Raw genomic sequence first — 24,066 nt, forward strand, 5'->3', positions numbered from 1 at the left:
ACAGCTTTCTTACCCTTAATGTGTCCTTGCACCAATAAGTTGATATAACAGCTGTTATCTACATAACTGACATAAGGAGACTGCTATGTGTTGCTCGATGTGAGCAGTGACAGATCAGAAAGGCAGAAGGTATGTGGGTGGAAAAGGACATGGCTGTTCTTATAAAGCCGTGCATATGCTTAACATCCTAACCCATTTTTCCTTTGCTTTGTGGTTCAACACAGGTTGAGTCAATAAAAAATAACAAGTTCCTTTACCCAAGAAAAACAGCACACTTTTTTATACAATGCTGATATTAAATGCAGAAAGAGAGAGCAAAACATTGCTTCACATGGTCTACTGAAATACATCCCATGCATTTCAGGAATTGCCATACTCTGCTACAGATGGAAGGCATGAATCAACCAAAAGGAAAATAATGTAATGAAAATTAATAAAGAACAAATCGGTTATTGTTTTTAACAAGTGTGTTTCCTCTGTGTCTTATTCTAAGTTTAGTAACTTCTTTGTCTATAAAGGGACATAATAGATTGTATATACATGTATCCAACCAGCCTGCAGATACACTTAATACATGGCTTTTTGTCTTGTTAGACTTATAGTTTATGGCTAAAAGAGCTTTTATAATGCTTTGCTATAGTCTACTCTCTTTCATTTCTGATGAAAATATGTAATTGCCTTAAGGCAAATATACCACGGGCCCTTATCAATGTTACCTTTTCTGTCATATGATACCTTTTAGCCAGACCCAATGGCTAAGGCCCTTCATCTGTTGCCAAACTGCAACAAATAACTATGACTTCTAACATTCCACATCAGTGGTTCTGCTATAGCTTTTGGGGGGGGTGGAACACATTACAAATACAGTACAGGTATGGGATCCCTTATCTGGAAACCCATTATCCAGAAAGCTCCGAATTACAGAAAACCCGCCCCCATAGACTCCATTTTAATCAAATAATTCAGAATTTTAAAACTGATTCTATGGAGTAATAAAACAGTACCTTGTAATTGATCCCAACTAAGATATAAATAATCCTTATTGGATGACAAAACAATCCTATTTTATTTTATTGATTTTTTAATAGACTTAACGTAAGAAGATCCAAATGATGGAAAAACCCCTTATCTGGAATACCCTTGGTCCCGAGCACTCTGGATAATGGGTCCTATACCTGTATATAGTAGAAAGCAGCAATAGCTATAAATGAAATTAAAATGATATGACATAATGGGTGCATATCAATGGATTTGCTACAGGTTTCAATCTTGCACTTTCTTTCATTTGCTACTTGGATATAATTGTCATGAATTTTTCGTTTGCTCTTAATTTTCTATATTTATCACTCTACTAAATCAACAAGATATGGGCTCTGCAGTGATACTAACAATAAATAGGATCTTGAACCAGTGTGCTCAGAATGGTGTGCTAAACGATAAAATTTTCAGCCAAAAAGCATGACAGGACTGCTGCAGTGTTAAAATAAATGTACCTGCTGCAGAGCTGCTTTATTTATCTCATAGTAGGAACACACTATATATAATAATAGTCAATAAAAGGAAAGTAAATTGGATGGGCATTTCCTCAGCTGAAGACAGGAATGCATTCTTTCCCCAGTCACAGACAGATGCGTGACATTACAGTACATTACAGTATCATCTGACTGGCATATCAGCTGCCACATAGCATATCTCTGCACTCCATACTTATTTCTTGTGTAGCTTTTGACAATTGGCTCCACAGGCTGATCCTAACATAGAAAAATTGTTAAATACGATTGAAATAAGAATAAATAAAAAAAAGCAGCACTAAAGGGGAACAACCCCTCACAAGACTGAAACAAAACTAGACTGATATTGTGCCCCATACCTGATGTTTGTCTAGCAAGAGGAAGCAGTGGCTCCATCTTTAAATCCAAAGTAGATATAGCGTACATACAGACACTGATACCACAGAAAAGACAATACGCAAGAAATATGACTGTAATTCCCAAGGCAGTGGGAAATTTGTCTAAACTCTAAAAATTTGGATCATAGTCCTTTATCAACCACCTGCAATGTACATTAGGAATCTTCTAGTGTCTTTTAAAGTCTGTTAGGTATTTTAGAAGAGGGTGGGCTGTTTGCACTATTTGTTTATTTACAGGTCCTTGTAAAGAACCAAATGTCAGCTTAAATTTGTTTGATCATTAATTGAGGGCCCAGAACTGCACCATTTTCTCCTGGTTTGGTTACATATATTGGGCCCGATTCACTAAAGTCCGAAATAAGGAGTGCTATTTATAGCATGCGTTAAAAATCTTATCAATTCTTATTTTTCGCTCGATTCACTAAAAGGACACTTGTCATAATTAAGAAGCGATGTTCTTGGCGTTATTTATCTTGCGACGACATATTTTCAAGCAATATATTATGCAGCGCACAACATATTACGCAGCACGTTGCTTGAAAATATGTAGTCGCAAGATAAATAACGCCAAGAACATCGCTTCTTAATTATGACAAATGTCCTTTTAGTGAATCGAGCGAAAAATAAGAAGTGATAAGATTTTTAACGCATGCTATAAATAGCACTCCTTATTTCGGACTTTAGTGAATCGGGCCCAATATATGTTATATAAGGCATATGCTTTACTGATCCCTGGTAAGATTCTGCCAAATTGGTACAAGAGTGAAAAAAATGCCATAATGGTGAGATTTTACCTTGATCTTTTCCAAAAGCAACCCTTACCCTATCTTCAGGTCCTTCTGATAATAAACAGACACTTTTTGGAAGACCTTTTGTAGTCCAAAACTGATGGTGCACCTCAAATGGCCATGTCAGGGATAGCAGTATGATCTGCATAATATGTGCTGTCTTCTGTATTAAGCCACAGGCAACACAATGCAAGTTTAAGCAGCTTGGCTAATTAGTCAATTGCTGGAAAACTAACAAGTGTAAACGCTATGGGGAGTACTGAGCAGGCTGTTCTGTCTCTCAGACACTGGGATCATTCATACCACAGGATAAGTCACATACTATAATGAAATTTCTCATTTAAATATCTATCATCTATCTATCTCCTTTATATATTAATATTTTACTTATTTACATTTTTCCTTTATTGCTGGTATATATTCTTATTACAAAACATGCAGACAGGTTCTTTAAAGCAATCCCATTTTTTCTTCCCTGTCCTTTAATTAAATATAATATTTTGAGTAACGAAAACTGATGACATATTTTATTTTAATGCCTCACTGTAAGGTAGAAAAATGATAATGTGTTAAATGTAAGAATCATTCTCTTGCTTTCTTATCTGAGTGAATTAAGTGCCACAATTTAATGTGTGTGGGTATAAAGGATGATTCATCACCGAAGACATGATTAGACCTGTCTGGCGCCTCTAGAAATAGGGAAATGGTTTCACAGAGACAGGTTTGTATAGAAGGCAAACTGATGTCTACAGGATGAAAGTGTCTTTCATTGTTAAAATGGAGATGGCTACAATCTTTTACAGGCACAAAAGAAGCCAACATCATATTTTCAGAACATGTACAGTGATCCAAGCATATTGGATAATTCCCATTTGCTATGGGTTTTTAGTCTTATGGTGGCCATAAAAACTTTGCGATCCACTCATTAAGCAAGGTCGCCAAATTGATATTTGGTCCTCAATTGATATTCCAGTTTCTCTTTGAAATCACTGCCTGGTTGCTAGGTTAAACTGAACCCTAGTAAGCAGAGAGTTACTGAAATTCCAAACTGAGCTGAGCTGTTGAACAAAAAGCTAAATAATTAAAAAATGACAAATAAAATACAATGAATACCAATTTCAAATTGACTCAGAATAGCACTCTCTACATTATTAAATGTATTAATTAAAATGTTTTAATTTTATTCATGACTCAGAACGAATTGTACATTTCCTGTGTTGCTAATTACCTGACTTAGGTCATCTGTCCGACTGGTTTTCCATTTTAGATTAGCCACTTTTGGCTTTAAAGTTGTTAATGCAATATGAGATGTTGTCTGGGTAAAGTAAAAATTGTGTAATGAGATAGTAAAGATGCCATCATAAGGCAATGATTACACCCAGAACAAGTTGATGACATGTGTAATTATGTGGCACCAGTGATACAGTCAATATCAAGAATGTCACCTTTTACAAGTTGTTTGTGCAAAGAACTGCAATATTTTTATGCAGAGCTGTCAACAGTGAGTCACTAACCCACACAGCTTACAGTTTTGGGTGTGGAGACACAGGTAACCAATTAAACCATGTATCTATACTTGACTGCTGACTTGGATGTTGCCAACACATTGGCAATATGTTTCAGTTCCAATGTTAACCTTTTCAAGATCAACATCTTATTAGGTCTCTTATTGTTGCACTGATTGGATGATTCCAATGGTTAAGGACAGTAATTGTAGTCAATGGCTCTGTGTAGGTTCCCCATGTGAATGACCTGGCCAAATAAATTGATCTTTTTGTTTGTTATGGGTTTGGACATTTGCCAGTACATCATGAATGGTTATAAAAGTCAGCTGTTGGGCAGATCTTCTGATGCTCTGCAGCTTATATGCAGATGACATCCAGATATATTTAGACACCCCTGCACTATCCCCTGATGTTCAAACCCAGATTGCTAACTGCCTCCTGCTATCTCCTCCTGGATGAATCAACACGACCTCAAACTTAACGTAGCTAAAACAGAGCTCATGATCTGCCCAAACCTAGCCCTTCTCCTCCTTCCACCATTACTATTGACGGCATGACTATTAACCCTGTTAACTCAGCACGCTGCCTTGGGGTTTAACCAGTTTCTCTAACCAGTCCCTCTCCTTCTCTAACCACATTTATAACACTGCCAAAACCTACCGCTTTTTCCTCCGCAATATTGCCAAGATACGCCCGTTTCTTTCACAAGTAACAGCTAAAACACTAATCCATGCCCTTATTCTTTCCCGCTTAGATTATTGCAATCTCCTACTAAATGGCCTCCCAGGATCCCACCTCTCTCCCCTGCAATCCATCTTAAACTGTGCTGCCAGGATCATCCTGCTCTCTCCTAAGAGGGAACCTGTTCAGCCTCACTTAAGCTCTCTAGCATGGCTGCCTGTTAAGTAAAGGATAGCATACAAAATCCTTCTGCTAACATTCAAAGCCCTTCACTCCTCTGCTTCTTACTACATTTCTTCACTGGTTTCTCTGCACGTTCCTGGTCGTCTCCTCTGCTCCTCTCAGAGCCTCCATGTTTTTACACCATCCACACCCACTGCGCTCTCTCGTCTTAAACCTTTCTATCTTGCTGCTCCTTACCTCTGGGACTTTATCCCTGAATCTCTCCATAGGGAACACTCACTCTCTTTAGGAAAAAACTCAGATGCTACCTTCTGGAGCACTAAAACATTATTTTATAGTCCTGCGCTTAAGGGCAAATGCCCATACCTGGTGCACTCTTACCTTCCAATTTGTGCCTGTATGTTACCCAACCACTTAGATTGTAAGCTCTACAGGGCAGGGACTTCCTTCCTACCACATGGCACTTAATCTCTCTGTATTTATATTTATTTATTATGACACTTGTCCTCCCTGTGTGTAATTGTGTATATTGTAAGATTGTACAGCGCTGTGTACCCTTGTAGTGTTTTATAAATAAAGTTATACACAGAGTTCTAATTGCATGGAAGTCCTATGCAAAGCCTTTGTGAGAAAACTGAACTGATAGTCGAATCTGGTTATCACCCAACAGGATTTACAGCGTTTCATGAAGCCCTGAAGAGTTATCAATAAGGGACACCACTGTTCTAGCCTTATACATGTGCCAGTATTATGGGCATGTTTGGTTATCTATAGCTATAAAAAAAATTTAGCAGCAACATTTTAAAATCTGGGCTAATTGACTACACAACTGACTTCCACTCTTACAGTTTATCTGCATGAAGTATAGCATTTATGCAATAAAATATGTAGGTGCAAATATTGATACTTTATAACTCATTTTAATGAAGAATTATTACATTTATCATTAAATCCTACAATTAAGCTCTTTAGAAAAAAAGTATTTTAAACAAACACCCTTTAAGCAAAAGGTATTGGAATGCAAACAAGCATAACAGAAATGCTAATTCAGACAGCTGGTTACAAATTACATAAATATAAGGTACAATAACGACTTGCTAGACCTGAAGGTAATTTAAAAATATGTAAATATCACCCAGGCTGACAAGAACATTTTAAATTATTTAGTTTTACTGAAGCATAACTATAAACGTGAGCAGTTGAATTAGGCCCTCTTCCAGTAAAAGCCAGACTAGAGGTTATGATAAGTCAATACAAACTAATCCACCCAATAGACTGGCTCAACACAAATAACTGATAGTGTAATGCTAAGCTGCGGCAACACTGATCCTTAAGAACTGTAAGTCTCTATTTGTTATGGTAAAGGAGTGGATCAGTGGCTAATTCACTGAACTCTCATGGAGGCCTGACTTTCTCGTGTCAACACCTTGGGCAAGTCATTTAATCTTCCTGCACTTTAAGCTCTGTAAACAGTAAAACATAAAAACCCTGCATGTAGTGCTGCATGCATATACTGGAACTATGTTGGTTCAAAGACAACAATAATCTAGCACCTGAAAATATTTGAATGCCTTATTGCCTTTTTTGTATTTTTATAATAATGCTTTCATAAAAAATATTTCACAAAAACCTCTATAATTATTTTGAAAATAATGTCTTTGCCAAATTCTAAAGTTTGTTCCTACCATTATTATTATTAACATACATTTAATGGCAACATATTCTGCAGTGCTGTACAATAAAATAGTGAAATATTTGTTTTCTTCAATAAAAAATTATTTGTAAATGCTGTTTTGCTAGTATCAAATGGTTCAATTTTGTATCCAGACAGACAGGTTAACAATGCCAGAATCTAAAGAGAGTGGCACATGATATATTTATTAGTACAGGTATTACACATAGGCGGATTTTCAATAAGGCTAGGGGAGGCTAAGCCTCCCCAAACCTGCTCTGGCACCCTAAAAATAAAAAAATAAAATAAAAAAAACCTGGCTCTGTTTCTGCGCTGTCCTGCAAATCTTCTCCTGTCCCTGCAAGCTCCGGGTTCTGCTCTAATCAGCTGTGCTCTGATTGGATCTTTCTTCTTGTATATTCTTCAATCAGAGCACAGCTTTCTTGACAGACAGTAAAATTGACCAATCAAGACACAAATGCAGACAGGGATCGGGAAATTTTGCAAACTGCAGAAATGAAGACTTAAAAAAGAAGAATCTGCAGACTGTAAGTTTACCCATGAACCAGCTTTGAACTTTGCTGCAGTTTTCATCCCACAGGTACTATACTGTATATGTTCTAAAGGCTGAGTCATTAGCTGGAATTAAATTGTTTTTTGTCATCTGACATTTATAATATCCCCTACCCTAACAGATGGAGGGTAAGTTAATTTTTCCCCCTGACAAAGCTCATTGTGCTTTTATATATTTGTTATGGTTTTTTGCACATTCTATTTTTTTTTTACTTTTGTGATTGTTTTTTTCATTTATAGTAAGTTACAGTGGGGCCAATGCTGTGTATCAGTGCCAGTGTTATAGTGCCAGGGCCTGAATATCTGCCATCTGTACCCACTGCTCCTCATGGCATATAATGTGCTGGTTTTGTATATAAAGACTGTGTCTCGCTGTATATAACGTGCCTGGGATGTCAGTACCTGCTGCCTCACTTTCTATAAAGCTAACTTAAACACATCTAATGGGGAGGTTCACTTTTAAGTTAACTTGTAGTATATTATAGAATGGCCTATTCCTAGCAACTTTGCAATTGGTCTTCCTAGTTCATTTTATATAGTTTTTGAATAATTTGCCTTTTGCTTCTGCCTCTTTCCAGCTTTCAAATGAGGGTCACTGACCAAAAAGTATTGCTCTGTGAAGCTACAGTTTTATTTTTCCATTCAGGCCCCTTAACTATTCATATTCCCATCTCTTGTTTAAACCACTACCTGGTATATAAGACCCTAGCAACAAGATAGCTGCTGAAATACCAAATGGAGAGCTGCTGAACAAAAAGCTAAATAACCGAAAAACCATTAAAAATAAAAGAGGACCAATTGCAAATTGTCTCAGAATATCAGTGTCTACATCATATTAAAAGTTAATTTAAAGGTGAACTACCCCTTTAACCTAACTGAACACAAATGTATAGAGAACCCCTAACAGAAGTGCACGTATGAATGCTTTTACATCCTAAGCATTTTAGGGTTAAAAAAAAATCCCCCCCACCCGCACTTTTGCACAGTATCCTGGGAGTCAGTGGGAACTGCCAGAGGTAGTTGGAGGTTAATTTTTTTACACCAGCAGTGAATCCACTAAGGCTGATTTATAACCACGATCGACCGATTGGAAAAGTTCACTTGAAAAGAATATTTGCGACTGTTTTGCATTTTCGATTCTGTACGAATTTGTATCGATTTTGCGTAAAAAGCGAGTTTTCGTATCCATTACGAAGTTGCGTAAAAGTTGCGCATTTGCGTAGCGTTAACTACGCGAAAGTGGCATTTTTGCGTAGTTTAACGCTACGCAAAATGCGCAACTTTTTACGCAAAATCGTATTGATCCGAAAATTCGTAAAGAATAAAAATCGCAAAATACGAAAAACGCAAGTGAGAAAAACGCATCGGATCCATTGACCCTTCGTGTGTAATCAGCCCTAAGTGTCACATTAGCTGTAGGTCAGTCTGTGTATGGGCCATCTTTAGCCTCCCCAAACAAAAAAGTCATCCTCCGCCTGTGGTATTACATGTACCAAAATCTTAAAATTATAGTTTATAGTTAGTTAACATAGGTTGGAAAAAATGTGTATTATAGAATCCATTTCCCTGCCACAACTATAGTAACAAGAAATGTAGCACAAAAATGTGCTTTTCATTGGCTCAGTATAAGGGATACCTCTCATTCCATGTGTAGGAGAAAAGCATATGGCACACTGTGTGCTGCAACTGTTTTCCCCCCAACATTCTTTAATGAAAGGAGTTAAGTTACACAGGAATGAAGACAATAGTACAAGTCAATCACCACCACAATGAATGCTCACATAATATTATTTGGCAGCTGAAAAATCTGTTACTGCCATCATATTTTACGATTACCCCTCTGGGGGTCCTGACACAAAGGAATTCTGTGCTATACCATATATCATTTCACGTTGTCTCCAAATTATCTCTTTTCCTAAACAGATATATAGTGTGTAACAGTTCTCTACACATGATTTCTCTGGTCCCATTTTTTAGTCTAGGGCTATTTTGCCAAGAGAATAAGAAAATATAATTCTGATTGTAAGCTTCTGTGAGCAATCACCCTCCAATTTTTTTTTATTATGTAAATTTTGTTTGCTACATTATTGTAAGTTTGTTATCAATAATTATTATAAAACAATGTATAACTTTATGGTGCTAAATAAATAAATTATGACCAGTCCCCAAATCCTTTCATTAAGTTGCACTGTGTTCATTTTAAGTTGTTTTAAAGTTTTTTTGAAACCATGAATGAACTCATTTTAATTAAAACCCCAAATGTCTAGTCATGTATTAAAAGATCCGAATTGAAAAAGCATAAAGAAATTATAATGCAGCCTCGACAACTTTTAGATGGTGTGATTTTACAATTTACAAACACAAAAAATAATATGAACTTAAGTGTAAAAACTAAAGTGAGTTAATAAGGCATTACAGCTTAGCACATCTGTTGAGCTCCAACACCTAATACTACAGATCACCAGCCTTTTGGTGAATAAAATGCGATATGTTAAAACACAGCTCAGAACCAGCTTGCTCTCATGCAGTTAGGTACTACAGTATATTATGCCACTTTATAAATATGTGTTAATAATAATAATAATTAGAAGAAAAGGGAGAAGTACAATACATGGCCTATAAAAAGTCTAAGAAAATATTTGGTGAACTATCTTTGCTTTTGTGATGCATTCATTCTAATTCAAGTGTTTGTGCTACTACTGCTATTTTACTATTACCAGTACAAGAATTTCACTTATCTTTGTTTCCATGCTATATTCTGACCTTTTTGAAGATTCAGTGTCACCCTTGAGAAAGATGTTCTTAGGAGACCAAATTGAAAAAGCGTGGGGTTCATTAGCTGCAGAAAGAACTCTATACTTTGGGAAGGAATTCCTATCCCCTGCTACCAGCGCTGGCCTCCCAATGCTTCTATCCTGCTGATCTGCCAGCACAGTATTTTGCTTGGAGTCCCTCAAGGCTTCTTGTTTTAGCTACAGATTATTTTGTTTGACCAGCTCCCATGGTGTTTGTAATGCCTTTCAGGTCTTTTCCACTGTAAGGAATACTTTGATTTTATTATGAAAATATGTTCAGTCAGTGACCTATTGCTGAACCAGGTCACCTAATACTTCATTTTTTTTTTGCCTAAAATGCTGCCATTCTGTAGAAGCTTGTGAACCAATTAACACCTAAACTCTTGAAATCTAACCATGAGTGGATATTTGGATTTCTGTAGAACTTTTTGGTTTTAAGCTCCCCTCCTCTATCATTAACTTATGGTCATGTATAATAGTATAGAAATTTCTAGGACATCAAATATGAGGTCTTTGGTATGAAACAGGGCACACAATGCTATGTTCATTGTCATTAAAAAAGAAATCTAAGGAGGGCCAGGAAGCCATGTTCTTGGTGACACTGCTATACTCTGAACCTCAAGTCAGATACAGGTATAGGACCCGTTATCCAGAATGCTCGGGACCAAGGGTATTCCGGATAAGGGGTCTTTCCGTAATTTGGATCTTAATACCTTAAGTCCACTAAAAAATCAATAAAACATTAATTAAACCTAATAGGATTGTTTTGCATCCAATAAGGATTATTTATATCTTAGTTGGGATCAATTACAAGGTACTGTTTTATTTCTACATAGAAAAAGGAAATCAGTTTTAAAATTCTGAATTATTTGATTAAAATGGAGTCTATGGGAGACAGCCTTTCCGTAATTCGGAGCTTTCTGGATAACGGGTTTCCGGATAAGGGGTCCGATACCTGTAGTTGCAGATTGCAAAGCACAGACTTTTGTTTTCAATTATTATGAAGAGACTGTCGACTACCTTTAAATACATGTCTGGACTCATACCAGCACCATATTTATCTCTCCTTTCTGTTACTGGGAGTTCTGAATGAATATTTATGGACATTCCACACCCCTTAGGCAGAAGCTGGGTGCAGAAGCTGTTACATTATTATACATCATGAATGGTTGCATAGAATAAAATGTATGTATATGTATATATAACTGTTTGACATTTGTTCCAATTGGAGGCTATTAAGGCTTTGCATTAGATGAAAATAAGTATTATTTAATGAATTAGATGTGTATTGTGCAGTCAGTACTGCCTTGTGCTCACCTGTACTCAGCTGATGTATGAGTAGCTACTGCATTGAAGTACATTCTCATTTTAGGTACCTGAAGCAGGGAATCGGCCAATGCCATACTAAGGGGTCTCACCATCTCTCTTAGCCAATTCAAAAATATGTTCTGATCACTAAACTTAGAAAGGCTTTTCTATTGCTCTCCTAGGCTTTTCTTTTCTCTTACAATGAACCACTGTGAGCATTTTTTATGTGACCATTTAGAGTGAAAAAAAAATTATATTTAAAAAAATCCATGAATGGATCATTATCACCTTAATGACATAGGGTTAATTGACAACCCTTTATTTTAAACAGATTTACCTAAATATGATGCTTGAAGCAGTGGCATAGCAAGACGACACTGGGTTACACAACAAGATTTATTTTTAAAAAATCTTCAGTTCAATGATGAGTCCTGCACACATATATTACATCTAAATATTACCAGACTTTCTATATTCCTGCCTATGTCCACTAAATAGCTGTTACATTAGCACAGGGCTAAATGGAAAATGTTTCTATTTATTCTGAGTATATTAATATTTGTATATATTTATTTGATAGGGAATAACCATTTGCTCTGAAGGAAAATGGTGGAATGCTAGCATGGCTATAAGAAGCAATAATTTTCAAATAAAGTAGCTTAATACAAAATGCCCTTGTTTTATTTATAAAAAAAATCATACAAAACATGCATTGTTTTCTAAATACACCATTTGCTAGTGTAATGTCCCTTAAAGGCCTATACTGAATAATGTAATTTTTAATAGCATATTCACAATGGAAACAATGTGCATCTGCCCTTTAAACTACCACAGGGAGCTTTGAATGTGCTCCTTGTAGAGAGCTAAGTATAGGTTTTGTTCTGTCCTATGGGAGAAAACTATGCTAGTCCTTGCAGCATGACGCACTGCAAGACCTTAGGTGTCTGGCCTACTCATTTCTCATTGGCTCCTGCCCCAACGCTAGTAAGCAAAAAGTTTTGTTATTTTCCTATTTTCAAGCATATAAAATGACAAGCATTTATATTGTTTACATGGTAAGTTGGGGCCGCCATTGGGGGCTACACACGGAATTGTATTCAGGAGCCCCATTGCAGAGGGGGGCCCAAGATTTTTGCTTAGATTTGGGTGATTGTGGGTGGTGTTTTGCATAACTGATTATTGATGAAACTCGTAGTGGGTATGAATAAGATTAGCCCCGAAAAAAATCTAGGATTGTTGCCATGTCTAATATACTGGGTATAGTAACAGAATCTGTGCACTTTAGCTAAGAGTTTAGATCATCTTCTAATGGCTAGGCTAGTAGGCAATATGCAAGACCATCTGGAACCCCAGCCTTGAGATTGAGTGATGAAAATGATAACTTAGACCTGAGGTACAACCATGTAATATGATACAAGGATATTTTCTATTTATTAATAATTTTATTACTGCTGTTTTGTACTTTGGTGCTTATAAACTTTATCAAACTGCACTGGGTCCACTATAGTCCATCTACATCCTCTACATTTCTTTAGATAACGATCAAATTTAGAATACTTGTGACTATCAGACCATGTTAGTTTATATTATAACAACATTCAAATAAGGCCAAACTCACACAGACCACTTAAATGCCTCTCAGGCATCTTACATGGCACTGGCTCAGTTCAGCAGTAGTGCAGACCTACTTACTACATGTTGGGAGTCAGTAATCTCAAAAAATGTACCCTTTGTAGCAATGGGATAACAATGTTGCACTGCCCCCTCCCTCAAACTGCCCACCCAATTGTGTCCCCCACTCCACAGCTGCTCTCGTCAGGTAGGTAAGACAGCGGCTGGGGGGGTGATTTCTTACAGCTATAGAGGAGGCAAACCCTATGGTCCAGGTCCCCCTGTCATTCAGGCCTCCCTTTGGCCGCAGGGTCTGCTTCTGCTATAGTTACACCAATGTTTTGTAGGGTTTTTACATGAGTGTAATCATGACCGTAATCCCATGCTAAAAAGGTTTTGGTGTATTAATTACTTTTTAAATTAGTGATCTGAACCACTGAAATAACACAAAATGAACCTGAAATAACATAATACTGAATAAAGAACTCTAATGCAAGTCACATTTTTGGCCTTGCCCTCTGCATTTTGCTGTTGCTCATAGAGTTAATGATATGGTTGCTGTTGGAGTTGCCAGAACACATGGTAGAAAGCAGTGAATTTCATCTTTTAAGCATGAGGTCACTGTGAAAAACACTGTGATTATGAGATGGAAAATATAACTGCAGAGAGAAGAGGAAATAAAAAGAGTTCTTAAGAAAGGCATTGCATGTTAGCAGCAGATGAATCACTTGTCAGGATTATATATGGCAGGTAATGTAACCCCCCCCCCCCCACCCTTTTATTCCAGCACCCTCAGTATTGTCTGAAACAAAGATGTGGCTAATTTGTAAGTGACCACACCCAAGCAGGACACTTACATGGAAGAAGGAAAAGCAACATAGAAAGAAAGATGAATGACATCTATGAATATTCCATGGTTCCTTGGCAACAGTTTAGGTAAGCCCTTTCCAATGTACCTACAATAATGTCCTAATGCACACATCAACATATAAATAGAATGAGTTTACTGAGATGGGATTGAAAGAACTAGAGCTGCCTGCACAAAGCCCTGACCTTTAGCCAACTAAACACATGTGGGATGAACAGGCCTGGTAACCATATATTATATATGGAAGGCAGATCTGCAATGTTACGAGTCCTGATTTCCTAGTTACTCTCTTTCTGTAAAAAACAATCTTCAGCTCCATCACTAAAGGTGGCCATACATGCACCGATATTATCGTACGAAACCTCGTTTCGTACGATAATCGGTGCGTGTATGGTATGTCAGCGAGCCGACCGATGTCGCAGGAAGCTGCTGAAATCGGTCGGCTCGTCGATCGGCCAGGTTAGAAAATTTTGATCGGGCGCCATAGAAGGCGCCTGACCAAAATTCTCCCTTCAGAGCTGAATCGGCAGAAGGAGGTAGAAATCCTATTGTTTCTACCTCCTTACCTGCCGATTCAGCCCTGAATGGTGTGTGGCGGATCTGACGATGTTTCGTGCGACCGATGGTCGTACGAAACATCGTCGGATCGCCACGTGTATGGCCAGCTTAAGTGACTGTGCAGGATTTGGGAAGGGAACAAACACACACTCCTCCTGCCTAGAAGAGACATGAGTAAATGGAAGCCAACTTGTATTTAGTAAGCCGGAGGCAGGCGGCTACTTTGCTAGTAATGCTTATCACAGCATCACAAATGGCCATGACACTTGGTTGATGACCCGCAAAGGACTAGGTATGATCACAACGCACACCTAACAAGTCTTCATTAGGAAAGATAAATGCTTCTTGGAATAAGAAGACATAATGGACAGAAATGTTAGGATCACAACCCCCCAGCCGCGTTGCTCTACAGCTGCTGACATTTTTCATACAGCAGACTTACACTTCATGAATCTATAAGTCACTTCTCGTCAGAAGAGCCAGCAAAGCATACAGCAGATTACAGACTCAGGGCCTCCCAGCTATAATGAATTACAACAAACAAGGCACTGTGTTGGGCAACAGGTGAGCAAGGATGCTGAGGGGTAGATTTATTATGTAAAAACTGCAACAAAATTTGCAGTGTAAAAATGGCATAAAATCGGATAAATATTTTTACATGTTTTTTCTTCTGCTGGAACTTACGTAAAATAACATAGTAAAATCAGTGTAACAACTTTTTACACTGTTTTTCCGGTGAATTTCATTTTACACAGCATAATACATAGGCCCCTAAGAGTTATATGCCATACAATTCACCATAATCACATCAAGGCTATCTCGTGTGCTGGAGGGGGTACCCCTTTTCAGAAGTACCCCACTAATCTCCCCGTGAGCCAGAGCCCTTACATTGTAAAGAAGATAACATATTTAACAGATAAACCACAGTGATTGTCTTAACCAAGGGGGAAAACAATCAGTTAAAAGTCTCTAGAGAGCAGAAGGTTTGGGTTGAGTCTGTGCTCTGTTGGGAAACTTATGATATCATAACCACAAGATAAAGCCATATTTAACACCCACTCATACAGCAGATAGTTCTTGATTTTCCAGTTCCAGGCGCTTCTAACATCCAACAGATTCTCCTAATTACAGACCAATAGAAGAAAAAAATACACATACTTTTTAGAACAGCCATTCTTCCTAAACATAGTACCATTCTGCCAGGCTGTTATTTTGCAAATTAAAAATGACTACATACCAGTGTAGGAAGTGGCCCATGCAATTATAGGGCTGAACAGTCTAACTTTATATTGTTTCATTCCCTTTCCCTTTTAAGGGGGCAATGCACAGCTATGTTCAGCATAAACCCAATAATTAAAAATTCTGGCAAGTGCATTAACTACAGGAATTAGCGTAAAAATATATAAATTGGGGAAAACAAACAGGAATGTTTCTCCACAATAGGGACTTGATGATAACTTGGCAAGCTTTTCATTCATCCGGGTCATGGTATATCTAGTACAAGTGAATCTAAAGCAACTGGACTTGCTAAGTAATCATTGAAGACTACTACTCATCCAAGCAGCTTCTTCACTACAACTGATTCAATAATTACTTAGCAAATCCAGTTGCTTTAGATTCACATACTAGATATACAGTGAAAAAGGAAATTAATAAAATAACTTTATGGTAAAGGGCCTTCAGATATGGATAATGGATCCCATATATATATCTATATCTACGCTAATCTATGTCTTCATACTTTACTGTGTAATACAATAATCCACACCAATCTGAAATGTATATAATGTCTGTAAACCAGAAGTACATTTGGTTTCAGCAAATCTGAGCAAGTAACTTAGTCATAGGCTGTAATATTGAACACTCTATTGAATAGAGTATACATTTTGCTAATAAAGGTATGGCTGTTTCCACTTCCACTGTTGAATGTATTTCATTTTTGCACATAGCCCTATATATTAACAATAAACCATTTTACTATAGACATAAATACAGATAAAATATCACATTTGACTTTTTAAGCTGAATTCAGCTCTTGTAAAAGCTGAGCCTGCATATTTGAAGGTGGTCTTTCCCGCCTCACATTACACATATGTGTGGTAGAGGGATCCACAAGCAACACATTACCTCACTCTGCAAAAATGCTTTGTTCTTTAGAAAGTAGAGACTGTCTGAGGTCTGTGGCCTGTGTTGTGTGGCTGGCTATGTGCTTTATCAGGATGGACGAATGGCGGCAAGAATTAAAGTGTGGCCAGATACTCAGTTACAGCCCATGACTAAGTTACTTGCTCAGAATTGCTGAAACCAAATGTACTTCTGTTTTACAGGCATTATATACATTTCAGATTGGTGTGGATTATTGTATTACACAGTAAAGTATGGAGACATAGATTAGCGTGTGCCTTCTCTGAATAAAAAAGTGTAGTCTGTATTAGTATGCGTGCCCTGACCCTATTCTCCACAGAGAATCCGCATTATTTCGTACAAATTTCGAACTGTGTTTTGGCTTCAAATTATTGTCCCGATAATTTTTATACCATTGCGATCGGCCGTTTAGTCGATTGGGCAGGTTATGAAATTTTGGTCTGGTAATGATAAAATCTACATATGTATTGATTATTTTTGGGGGACCTACAATGCAGTTTCAGGAAGTCACTTTTTTATGTCAACTACTTCATGTTCAGAACATGCTCCAATTTGTTTTTAGGTCCGAATGTTATGTAAGTTTTAGATTGTTGCTTTAAAATGTACTATTGATATCTGAACGTTCTTCGGAAGAAAACTAAAATCTGAATGTGAATGGCCACCTTAGCAAGAGAAATCTACCATATATAATCATTGTTATTTAGCTAGCAGATTACTGCAGATTATAAAGGTGGCCATACACGCACCGATATTATCGTACGAAACCTCGTTTCGTCCGATAATCGGTGCGTGTATGGTATGTCAGCGAGTTGACCGATATCGCAGGAACCTGCTGATATCGGACGACTCGCCGATCGGACCAATTGGAAAATTTTGATCGGGCGCCTGACCAAAATTCTCCCTTCAGATCTGAATCGGCAGAAGGAGGTAGAAATCCTATTGTTTCTACCTCCTTACCTGCCGATTCAGCCCTGAATGGTGTGTGGCGGATCTTACGATGTTTCGTGCGACCGATGGTCGTACGAAACATCGTCAGATCGCCACGTGTATGGCCACCTTTAGAAAACAAGAAGACATTCTGGGGCAGGAAGAAAAACAAAAATACTGGTACAGTAACGATCAATTGATTATCATAGTCTATAAGATTTTTAATAATAGTAGTCATGGTGTAAATTTAGTACAGGCTGACAGTAAGATTCATTTGCTTTCAATTAAAGCCAAGAATATACATACAAAACAAATAAAATCTTCTCACTGTGGAGGAAGAAGGACAGACAATGAAGGAAGTCCAAATCCCTACAGGAATATAGACATACATACGAGGAAACATATGCATTTTCAGCACAAAGAACACCAAAAATAAATACCATAAATGTTTTTATCACTGTCTTGAGACTCTTCAATCATTAACAAAACAAAAAACAAAGTTTCCACAAGAGAAAATAGTTTTTCCTGCCTCTTAAAGTAGATTCTTAAATGAAACAATCATGTTTACTTCTTTTTTTATGGCGCTTGAATACCACGGCCAGTCAACCAAAAGGAGTACTGCAGCTGAGCAAATGAATGATAGATACTGTGGAGCGTGGCTGAAAAAAAATATGTTACCTTTTTTTGAGTGCTGAAAGATTAAGCAGAAAATGGAACAAGGTTGCTATGCACTTAAAAATATACAGTGCTTTGGGTACCACCTATTATATTGTAATTTGGCCAGATAGGCTCATCTACCAGCACAAAACTGATGGAAATTAACATATTTATAACCCACAGGCACTACAACTTGTGCATGACTTACTATTGCAGACACAAATTAGAATCTACTTTAGTAAACTGAGTGCAAGTTGCAGCAAAAGGGGGACACTGGTCTACTCAGCGTCAGTAAGTTTGATTTACTAAATATACAAGTCATTTGTGTCTGTGGGGGCAATATGTTAAGGGAACCTTGGAAGTTTTACGCTCTTAAGGAAGGTGTTAATGCAATAGCTATCATGCATCCTGTAACTTTCTATCTTGCAATTCACCAGAGCATGCTGGACCAGTGCATTAACAGTAAAATGGAAAAATCAATATTATACTTTTTTTAAATGATTTAATTATCTTTTGTATAAGTGTATTTTGTAGCACAAATACAGGTGTATTAAAAAATTGCATGTTTACTCTCTCTGCATTACCTATGAAATAACAGACTCCTTTACATTCAGTCACTGTTATTCATTAGATGAATCTACTACAGGCTTGGGGGCATGAGAAATAAGTGTTCTCTGAGTCTGTGCCAGCCCCCCTAGCAAATATCATTCATATATCCTTAACGGGCTACGTTCCAGAAGTTGGAATGCATTTTGGAGTAAATGAGTGCTGCACAATTACACAATAAAAAACAATTCTATGGCAGTTCTGGGAATATTTATATTGTGTGTTATTCTAAACTAATTGCCTGATATGTGTTGCTATTCTTTTTGCCTTTCTTATGTAGGTCATTTACTTGGCAAATAATCCACTCACCTGGTCTGCATGTCAGGACTGTGTGCAAAGCAGACAAATATTTGGATGGCTAAATGGTACTGGTCTGATGACTTAAGTGTCTATCCTTTTATATTGAATGATTGACTCCTATAGGCAATTAAGTAGATAATAACTAAACAAGTCTATTATACTGCACTGCATGTTGCCAGCTTTATATGCAGGAGTAAAGTGTTATACGGTTAGCTGTAGTTTCTGCTTTAGTGTAGACATACCAGCCTGTGGGATCACTGGCTCAAAAATCTCCATTGCCCCAGATGAAAAAGTACGGATTACTGCCCCATTGGTTATATACACTAGGGGGCTGATTTACTAATCCACGAATCCGAATGGGAAAAATTCGGATTGGAAACGAACATTTTGCGACTTCGTATTTTTTGCGATTTTTTAGTCGCCGTTACGACTTTTTCGTAAATTGTTGTGACTTTTTTGTAGCCGTTATGACTTGCGCGAATTGTCGCGACTGTTTCGTAGCCGCTACGATTTGCTCGTATATTGTCGCGACTTTTTCGTATTGAGCGCTCGTAAATGGCGGGCAAAACTTTCAGACTTTGCATGATTTTGGAAGCCTCCCATAGGACTCAATGGCTCATATGACTCTGCAGCTCCAACCTGGCCCAAGGAAAGTCACGATACTGAAGCTTGAATGAATCCGAATCTTTCGTACTCGGCGCGATGGCTACGAAAAAGTCGCGACAATTCGCACAAGTCGTAACGCTACGAAAAAGTCGTAACGGCTACGAAAAAGTCGCGACAATTTACGAAAAAATCGCAAAATACCGATCATTACGAAAAAAACGCATTTGGACGCTTTTCGGACATTTGTGGATTAGTAAATGTGCCCCTAGGTCTATTTTTTCCTTAGTGTTAAAGGCAATGGCTATTTTATACATTGCATAATGTACTTTGTATATTTTTAAAAGGGGCGATATACATCTGTGTTGAGCTAAATAAAATGGACTTCTGCTTAAAATGTTATTTATATATATCATTGTATCATTGTTTTTTTTTACCCCTACTACCTCTCCCTTCTTCCCTGTAATTAGCACAGTTTGTTTAAACAGACATAATGAGCCCTGTATCAGCTGTATCAGGGGTCACTCTCTGTCTCATATTTTACATTAGAATACATTATTCAGGGGATTTCACTCTGACTGTAAAGGTGCCTATACAAGTGAAGATCCGCTCGCTTGGCGAAGTCGCATCAACAAGCTGATGCAGTTCCCGATCCGACTAAATCTTTTAAAGGAAAAGTAACACTAAAAATTTTTAACTAAAAAATCTATTCTACCCTCCCCCAATAATTGTCCTATCCTGAAAACCATTTGTTATTTTGAATGCTTTAGAAGAAAATACCTGTTAAACTTGGCTTCCTGTCATTTGAACAAATGTCAAGCTAGGCTCGATCAATCAATCGCCGCATAGTTGATGCATCTCCTGATACTTTCCCCGGCATCGCCATATCACCTTTGTTCAAATGACAGGAAGCTAAGTTTTTTACAGGTATTTTCTACTAAAGCATTCAAAATAACAAATGGTTTGTAGGATAGGGCAATTATTGGGGGAGGGTAGAATAGATTTTTTAGTTAAAAAATTTTAGTGTTACTTTTCCTTTTAACCTTTAACCTGCCCGATCGATATCTGGCTAATTTCAGGTCAGATATCGGGCATGCCCCTCGTTCCTGCCCCTACATGGGCCGATAAGCTGCTGAAACGATATCGACAGCTACAATCGGCCCGTGTATGGCCACCTTAAGTCTAATGACATACAGGGAGATTTGTAGCTTTCAGTGACCCAATGATTTATACTCAAAAATGCTAGTAGGGAGGACAAGACACAATTGCACTCTGAATGAGGGTGATGGTGGTACAAACCCGCCTGTGTGCCATTACCTTAATCCCTTCTCCTACAATTGCTCTGAAGAACTAAGAAAGTTGGAAAATAAAAGTACTGCACTGAAAAAATGTTCAGCATATATTGAAAGTGGTATGTAGCTGAATGAAGAAATGGGTTAATCACCCACTCTTTTGTTATTTTACCGTTGCTGACATGAAGACATAGCTGGGCATTCATAAAGTGGCCCCACAGGAAGAGACATGCAGTGAACTTACTAATTTAAGTTTATTTGACATCACAAAGTCACAGCAGAAGACCTCTCTTTTACCACGTGAAACCCATTAAACAGAGAGAGGAGGTGGAAAAAAGTTTTGTACCAGAGGGGATACATGAAAGAACATTCCAGGCTTCACTTTTCTTTAATAAAACCAACCTTACATTAGCAATGTTCTAATTAAAGTAATACTAGGCTTGTTTGCCAAGTTATTAAATAGTATAATTTGTCAGACCAACGTGTATCATACATCTTAGCCTCACAAAACATAATGGAGAAAGTAATTTTATACATTAATAAATCAATTAAATAATGTCAAAATGTGCTAATAGGCTTTTGTAAATATTTTAATCCACCTATACTTGTTAACAGCAACAATAATGTGAACAAATTAATAAGCTTTCTATTTTCCTTTACTGCTTTGCAACTGAATTGGAACAATTGGAAAACATCTAATACTGGTGACTGGTGGCATCACTAAGCACAGTTTATAAGGATATATTTTACAGCGTACTCATGGCTATTGTTTTACTACACCTCAGATAAAGGAAATAATTATTAGGGGACAGCGACAACAGGGGCAAAAACAGGGGAGAAGACAGGAGTGTCAGTGACACTCACATGTTCGGTGTCCTCTTAGCAGCTGCTGAGAACCTAAGCTTAGGGGTTGTCGCAAATTATCAAGCAGAAATGGGGTTTGCCTGTCATAGAAGTTGATGCTACAGGGTTTGTTATTAAATACTGATGCGAATTGCACTGGTTTCTAAGCTGCTGTGAAATGAGAATCGAAATTAATTACCTTGATCATGACATCAATTACCATATTCTGTGACATTTACCTTCTATATATACAGTATATTGTGTCTTGGTCCATAAGATCAGGTAGCTGGCAGCAGCACAGAGAATGCGCAGTGAATCAGCAGAAAAGAAGATGAGGAGCTACTCTTTGGAGGCACAGATCTTCTTTGCTATAGGGCTGTGGGGGCCTTGGGCTGGTACAGAAGCCCAAAACATAATGTACAATATTTCTGATCTCTGAAAAAAGCGGCTGGCAAAGCACCATGGTCAGCCAGAAAATGGATAAAACTCGAACTTTATTTACATCCTTAAAAACCCAGAACGTCTGACGCGTTTCGTGTGTGCCCACACTTAATCATAGGCATCAGATCAGAGATTTGAGTTTGCTCCCTTGGGCTACGGGTTCGGGGCTCCAAGCACCCAAACCAAATTTCGGCATCGGTGAGTGTGTGTATATTTATGTGATCTTCACTGCATGTGTACTAGCATTTGAAATATTTGGCGGGGGACCTGGGGTATATCCACCCAGGTCAACACCTGTTTTAGGTAAAGATTTTTGTCTTTAACTTTGACCCCTTTTATAAATTGTTTAATTAAACTGTGTTAGCACACTATATATATATATATAAACTTTACTAAACTGGGTGTATTCTTTGAAGATTTATTCAATATTTCTGCCCTACTTCTTTGGTTAAGCTTTAGTTCTCACTAAGACTTGAAAAAGCAACAGTCAACCATGCCCCAAATTGTCCTTTAGGAAACTGCATACCATTTGGGTCAGCAGCATACCTTATACTTAAAGGAACAGTAACACCAAAAATGAAAAAGCTTTAAAGTAATAAAAATATAATGCACTGTTGCCCTGCACTGGTAAAACTGGTGTGTTTGCTACAGTAACACTACTATAATTTATATAATAAGCTGCTGTGTAGCCACGGGGGCAGCCATTCAAGCTGTAAAAAAGGAGAAAAGGCACAGGTTACATAGCACATAACAGTTCTGTAGAATACAATAGTGTTTTATCTGGTATCTGCTATGTGCCTGTGCCTTTTCTCCTTTGAATGGCTGCCTCCATGGCTACATAGCAGCTTATTTATATAAATTATAGTAGACTTTCTGAAGTAAACACACAACTTTTACCAGTGCAGGGTAGCAGCACATTATATTTTAGTTACTTTTATACACTTTCATTTTTTGGTGTTACTGTTCCTTTAAGGGCCCCAGTGCCAAATTGCCTTTGACTTTTTCTACCCTACCATGCAATTCCCTGCCATAGTACCATGGGCCTCAAAAAGCGCTGGTGGGCTTCCTGTAGGATGTGATCCCCAGTGCAAAATTTGCATTGGGAATTAAAACAACAATTGATTTGTTTTACAGTCACTGCACCCACTGATTCTGGATCTGTCTAAAACCTCCTTCCACCTTAAATGCTATACTAAGTTTATGCATTATTAAAAGCTGCAAACCTAAATATTGCAGTCCCAACAGATTGTGTTTAGTTTGCTCCAGAAAATGAACTGAAAGATATTTAGGGCTACATTATATCATGTCACAGAAGAACAATGTTTTCTGTAGTAATATACAGATATTAACTGCATGGCACATGGCAACTGGCTACTGCCAGTGCAGTCCTAACTTTGCACTATTAGTCTCTGTAGCCATTCCACATAAAAGAAAAAAAACTAATATAACATGGGCACGTGGGATGGCAGTCAAGGATTTCCTAAGGTCATTGATAATAATCTCTTTCCACCTGCTGTTTCATGTTATTTTAGGAAGTCCTTGTCTATGTTAAATTCATTTCACAGATTGCTGCAAACAGGATACACCTGGAAACTTAATTCACTCATTGCTTTTCAAGAAAACTGATATGTCAGAAGAAGATGTACCCTGATCTCTAACCTACCTTCTTAGAGGTATAGAACTTAAAGGGCATATATGACATATATGGGAAAATTTGACTAAATGTATAATTTAATAGTTTGTCACAAATTCTGCTTTTGTGCCAATTATTAAGTTTTTGCTGACACAAAGGAATTCATAC

General features: G+C 37.6%; 1 protein-coding gene across 2 annotated transcripts in view; it reads right to left on the minus strand.

Moving 5' to 3' along the window:
• Positions 1–24,066, minus strand: part of fhl3 (four and a half LIM domains 3) — a 54,174-nt gene that overhangs the window by 15,381 nt on the left and 14,727 nt on the right.

The sequence above is a fragment of the Xenopus tropicalis genome, chromosome 2, assembly GCF_000004195.4.
Source record: "Xenopus tropicalis strain Nigerian chromosome 2, UCB_Xtro_10.0, whole genome shotgun sequence".
Classification (NCBI taxonomy): domain Eukaryota; kingdom Metazoa; phylum Chordata; class Amphibia; order Anura; family Pipidae; genus Xenopus; species Xenopus tropicalis.